The sequence below is a fragment of the Littorina saxatilis genome, unplaced genomic scaffold, assembly GCF_037325665.1.
Source record: "Littorina saxatilis isolate snail1 unplaced genomic scaffold, US_GU_Lsax_2.0 scaffold_606, whole genome shotgun sequence".
Classification (NCBI taxonomy): Eukaryota; Metazoa; Mollusca; class Gastropoda; order Littorinimorpha; family Littorinidae; genus Littorina; species Littorina saxatilis.
Window position 1 is genome coordinate 54,499 of NW_027126559.1, and position 6,800 is coordinate 61,298.

Here is a 6,800-nt window from a genome sequence, read left to right on the forward strand (position 1 = left end):
GACACAGCAAAGGGGACTTACAGTGTTCTGCCTAAGTTTTCTTGAGACTCGGGTTTGTTAGAAACATCGGCAGATCACAGCAAAGCGGTCTTGCTGTGTTCTGTATACTTTTCCGTGCAACAGATTCAAGTCAAAAATGCCTCCCCACATCAAAATAGGCCAAATGAATCGAATATTTGGCCTCATCCCATGTAAAAGTCTAGCCCTATATGAGAGCCGAATCGGTTACAGGTGAAAGATTGAGCCTTTAAGAATATCTTCCTTCCTGTGTCAACCATCTTGTATATCGCATTCAGGAAAGAAGCATCTTTCCCCCGGGATTCAACCCCAACATCCGCAGCCTGTCTTTATTGACATGATTCGTTATTCGTAACTATATAGACCAGGGATATTAGATCAGCAAAATGCTGCGTTCTGTAATGAGTGGAATGCCTTTGTTGACATGATTCGTAACACAATGTCATAGCTATAATAAACCAGGGATATTAATTCAGAAACATACTGCGTTCTGCATCGGAAGTAGCAAGACTCGATTGTTGGTGAGTGTCAAAGTGCAATGATGCTGTTTATCCCAGGATAAAAACATGGTGGATGAAAAGGGATGTACCAGATGATTTTCACGGGGAAGACAGTATCTTTAATCAGTGCCACACGATGTCTGCATCCAGATCCTGGGAGAATGTGCACGAGAGTATTACCAACTCAGTGGGTGCCAGCTGCGTGCTCGGATTGGTTGAAATCCCGTCTGCAAACCCCAATTCAACCAATCAGATACGGGGGCTGACTCGTGCACACCAGTGTTTCTCGAAGTAATGAACATCCGGGTACCGATTGACTCATACTGAGTTGTCAGGGTGAAGGTCCATGGCTGTCAAAACAGTGTCGGGGCCATGAAGACATACGCACTCTACTATATCACGTGAGCGTGTGTGTGACTGAGATTGCAAGCGATGTTTGGAAGGGCGTGTATGGATTGATTGATTGTACTCTGGCCAAAACATGTCCCTAGTGTACTGCACTTGGTTGAAATAAGGCCTAAAAAAAAAATAGGTGTGGTTACGGTAACCCGACCTACCCTATTTTTGGGGGCCGATCCTATAACTTTTTATTACATTTGTCAAAAAAAAAAAAAAAAAAAAACCGAGTGCAAAAAACGCAATGAAAGCGAAAGCGCCCGTGTCGCACACTTATTTCCCTGTCAAGTAGGTTTAATTTGTTCACATTAGAAAAAAAAAAAAAAAAAAAAAAAAAGTAATTGCCTACCTACCTACCCTATTTTTTTTTTGGCTATGTTACCGTAACCACACCTATTTTTTTTGGGCCTAAAGTCTTATGTCTTATGTCTTATCACAAGTGTCGGGGCCATGAAGCACTCTACTATATCACAAGTGTCGGGGCCATGAAGCACTCTACTATATCACAAGTGTCGGGGCCATGCAGCACTGTACAATATCAGAAGTGTCAAGCAGACATGACTGTTTCGAGGAGTTCGCAGAGTAGACACAGGTCCTATAAATCTAAATTCAAAAGCCATTAATGTCTTTGGGAATGTGTTTTGTTCCTCCTTGTCCTCTTCCTCCCCTCTCCCTTTTTTCTCCCTCCTCCCCCTCCTCCCCCCTGTCTTGGTTCTAGTCGAGTGATATGTCGGGCAATAACTCTCTATCCGAAGGTCCGCGTTGCTTTGTGACACAGGCACACTACCCATTTGCATCTTAAAATAATATTATACTATCCGCATTGTGTGTGGTGTTTTTCCCCTCGTAAAGTTACATTGGGTCAAGTTTTGACTAAATGTTATAACATTGACTAGGATTTGAGACGATGGTGGTGGCCTGGTGTGTGTGTGTGTGTGTGTGTGTGTGTGTGTGGGTGTGTGTGGGTGTGTGTGTGTGTGGGTGTAAACAGAAGGATAACAAGTCGCGTAAGGCGAAAATAGAACATTTAGTCAAGCTGTCGAACTCACAGAATGAAACTGAACGCAATGCAATTTTTCAGCTAGACCGTATAATTGGTAGCATCGTCAGTCCACCGCTCGTGGCAAAGGCAGTGAAATTGACAAGAAGAGCGGGATAGTAATTGCGCTGAGAAGGATAGCACGCTTTTCTGTACCTCTCTTCGTTTTAACTTTCTGAGTGTGTTTTTAATCCAAACATATCATATCTATATGTTTTTGGAATCAGGAACCGACAAGGAATAAGATGAAAGTGGTTTTTTGTTTAAATTGATTTCGAAAATTTAATTTTGATCATAATTTTTATATTTTTTTTAATTTTCAGAGCTTGTTTTTAATCCAAATATAACATATTTATATGTTTTTGGAATCAGAAAATGATGAAGAATAAGATGAATGTAAATTTGGATCGTTTTTTTTACAATTTTCAGATTTTTAATGACCAAAGTCATTAATTAAATTTTAAGCCACCAGGCTGAAATGCAATACCGAAGTCGAAGATTGCTTGGCCAAAATTCCGATCAATTTGATTGAAAAATGAGGGTGTGACAGTGCCGCCTCAACTTTTACAAAAAGCCGGATATGACGTCATCAAAGGTATTTATCGAAAAAAAATGTCCGGGGATATCATTCCCAGGAACTCTCATGTAAAATTTCATAAAGATCGGTCCAGTAGTTTGGTCTGAATCGCTCTACACACACACACGCACAGACACACACACACACACACACACACACACACACACACACACACACACATACACGCACACACACACACACACACACACACACACACACACACACACACACACACACACACACACACACATACACCACGACCCTCGTCTCGATTCCCCCTCTATGTTAAAACATTTAGTCAAAACTTGACTAAATGTAAAAAAAAACTCTAGAAAGAAACACGAAATAAAGTTCCTCTTCTGTAATGTACCGAGTTCAATATCGGGTGCCTATATACCTCTGACCTCCTTTGCAATACTAGTTTATTTTTTCCCCAAATGCAAGAATGTCTCTGTAGCGCAACGGTTAGCGTACTGCGTTTTGAGTCAGCAGGTCGTGGGTTTTGTTTTATTTTACTCTATTCATGTTTATTCCTAAGCATTATTAGTGATCAATTGCAATACTGACAAACGCTCGCCAGGTACTGATTTGGTATTGATCACTGCGCCAACCACTGAAGCAACCCCCTAAGTGTAAATGTTTTGAGGAATAAAACATACCTTGGTATTAAGTCAATTCTTTTTGCATTTTAATCAGATATGATAAAACAAAAATGTCAATCTAGATCAGGCTTAGACGCAGAAAGACTTGTATTTAGGCAACATGACTGATGAGCGACTCAGTGACTCGTAGCGAGAGATGCCGTTCTTAGACCTGTGTATCGAGATTCTGTCGAAGTAATTCGATGCTAACCCTGCAGACTTTTGTATTGCCGCAATTAAAACATTTATTTTTGTTGGTAGCTGCATGTTTGTTTCCTTGTGGATGTGTTATGTGCAATTAAACGGGTACGGACACACGTTTTACACATGGGTTACACGAGTTGCAAAGTATTTAAAACGACGGTACTACTGTTTATACAGTGGTGCCTGTGTTGAAAGACGAATACCATTTGGACCAGCCATGAGTGATGGAACATTGCACGCGGGGTATCCTGACAGGCACGTTTTTAGAAGAAATAATAATGAAAGTGACAATAAAAGGGTTTTTTTTTCAAGCGAGGTGTCCACAAACTGCATGACAAAATACAGCTCTTAATTTATCTACATCGCTCGATCTTTTCTCTTACGTATTTTGTGTGTGTGTGTGTGTGTGTGTGTGGGTGTGTGTGTGTGTGTGTATGTGTGTGTGTGTGTGTGTGTATGTATGTGTGAGTGTGTGTGTGTGTGTGTGTGTATGTGTGTGTGTGTGTGTGTGTGTGTGTAAGCATGCGCGCGTGCTGCGTCAATTTCAATGAGTGATTTCTCAAAAAAGTCTTGATGTTTTTAGTGCCATTCAGAACTAATGTGAATTAGATTTTTTTTTCAAACCGCTCGGCATTACAAGGCATTTATTCTTGTTTTTATAAGGACATAAAAATGTTATAGTATTTGAGTCTTGAATTGAGATTTATTTCTATTAATGAGCACACAGAAAATTTCCCCCCCCCCCCACCCAGCCCCTCCCCCCCAAAAAAAAAAGGGAAAAAAAAGAAGAAACATATTATATAAACTGAACAGGAAAAGTGCGCATGAATCATACAAAATGATAGCATTGGCGGGGCTCAAACCAGCGACTTCAGGAACCACTGACCTATGCGGATATCTTCCGAAATTGGAACATTTAGGAATACCTATTTTGTGAAATGCAAACCACACGGCAAAGCTCACTGTGCAACCTGACTCAGTGAAAGGCCCGTTGGCAGACTGTGTCGTGTGAATTAGGTCAGTTCGACCGTCGCTTACCCCGCCGCTTTGCACGAAAAGATGGATAATATCTGCACGGTCTTCCTACCGCCGGCTCAGTTTTTTTTGTTTTTTTGTTGCTGCAGTCACGTGGGCCATCTCCAGTTATACACTTTTGAACAAACCGTTATCATATGCTGACAGTGCGTTATGACTCGAACCTGTCCCGTTCCAGAGTTCATAGCGAGTCTCTATGAGCGCGTCCATAATATCACGTGACTGACTGGAGGGGCGTGGCCAGAGTGTGATGGATGTGTGTCACTGTGTCAATTTATCACTGCGTGTTGTTTGAATGTCAGTTAAAAGTCTGGGTTTCTCAGGGCGGCGTCACTGTTGACTTGTGCACACATACAGTTCAGAACATTCCTTACTGACGTCTTTAGTTGAGCCCAAAGTCGACAAAGTCTTTTTGCTAAACATTCAGCTCCGAAGCTTCGTGAAGCATAATTCGCCAAATTGACTCGAGGCTTCAGGTTACTTACTTCTACACTGATGACCAACACTGACATTGTTTTTGACTCTGTGTTCTTCTGCATGAAATGACTTGGTGTTCTTCTGGCTGATTTGACTTGGTGTTCTTCTGTCTGATTTGACTTGGTGTTCTTCTGCCTGATTTGACTTGGTGTTTCTCTACATGATATGACTTGGCGTTCTTCTGCATGATATAACTTGGAGTTCTTCTGCATGATATGACTTGGCGTTCTTCTGCATGATATGACTTGGCGTTCCTCTGCATGATATGACTTGGCGTTCTTCTGCATGATATAACTTGGCGTTCTTCTGCATGATATAACTTGGCGTTCCTCTACATGATATAACTTGGTGTTCTGCTTACTCGAGTATCCGTGGAATTACCAAACCAGTCCCTCCCCGGCACATTCAGAAGCCAGAGAGTAATACAATATTGTGTGTGTCCCTGCATAACTGTGAACACCAACCAGCCAACAAACCAACCAACTAGCCAACCAACCAACAAACTAGCCAACCAACCAACCAACCAGCCAACAAACAAATCAACCAGCCAACAAACCAACCAACCTGAACATCTGATCGTTTACTCAGAGGTAAGATTAGTTTTGTGTATGTGATGTCGATGGTTATATCCTTGATACACTGGCTTTCTGCTCGTATATGGTTTATTTATCAAATCAACTCGACTGCTAACGTTCCAAAACTCCAGACTAAAAACAACAACAAGAAAGATCATCTATTTGAACGTGTGCTTTTTTTCTCTTTTTTTGTTTGTTTAGTATTGATTAAGAAGAGAGAGAGAGAGAGAGAGAGAGAGAGAGAGAGAGAGAGAGAGAGAGAGAGAGAGAGAGAGAGAGGGAGAGAGAGACAGAGAGAGACAGCGACAGAGAGATATAGAGACAGAGACGTTGCCGTGATGAACATGTACAACATCTTTAAAAAGAAAAGAAAAAACATTTTTTGCTAACATCAAAATCATCGATTAAATCCTATAATGTGTACATAACAAAATGATCCTTTTACTACAAAATACAAACATTTATATAATGTTGGTCTTTAAAGCCAAAACCTTTCCTGAGCTAGAGGACCAGCAAATGATAATAGTGTAACTTGCTTGTCTTTTCTAATCTTAGCGTGAGGTAATTCATTTCACTTAAAATGCATGCACCCCACTCTGATGCATGTTAGCTTTTTTCTGTCACTGTGTGTGTCGTCATGTGAATCGGGGTCTATGTCTGCATGTTATAACATATTGTTAAATGTCACTTCCGTCTTTGTCACGTCCATTGGTGGGATACCCGTATCTGAGCGGCGGCCAGGGGATCCCTGTTAAAGAAGTCTTTGGTCTATGAGATGCGCCATATAGTCAAGTGGACCGCCTTAAATAGCATAGAAAGTTGGAGTGAAAGGAGTCTTTGGTCTATGAGATGTGCCATATAGTCAAGTGGACGGCCTTAAATAGCATAGAAAGTTGGAGTGAAAGGACGCAGCAATAATGCTTTAAAAGGGGTGCAACATTTGTCGCAATAATGGTTTTGCTAAGTGTATATTCCCTTTTGTGATCATATAACGCGGAGGTGTATTAATCTTGTTATACTTTATCATGTAGATGGATCAACTTACTACACCACTGTCGTTACCTGGTTGAAAAAATATGCATTTTTACGATTTGTGTAGTGTATAAAATGACACGTTTGCCTGCAACCTCGAATCACTTTACATCAAAATTTGTTAATGGAAAGGAAAAAAAACACCGATTAGAGCTATGCACTAATCGCACAGCCAGTTAAATATTCACCACAAATATGGTTTTTTTTTATGTACCTTATCGGGTTCATACTTTACCACATTAAAGATGACGAAAAAATAACTTGCAACAGTCGGCGCGAATGTGGTACGTTTTTTTTGCCCCCTAC

The 6,800-nt window shown here is 40.9% G+C and overlaps 1 protein-coding gene across 1 annotated transcript in view; it reads left to right on the plus strand.

Moving 5' to 3' along the window:
- Nucleotides 1-5,248: 5,248 nt before the first annotated feature.
- LOC138954994 (uncharacterized) overlaps nt 5,249-6,800 on the plus strand; it is an 18,771-nt gene continuing 17,219 nt past the window's right edge. Inside the window, exon 1 of the mRNA XM_070326725.1 lies at nt 5,249-5,477. The gene's annotated coding sequence lies outside the window, so the exon portion shown is untranslated. The remainder of the gene's footprint in view (nt 5,478-6,800) is intronic.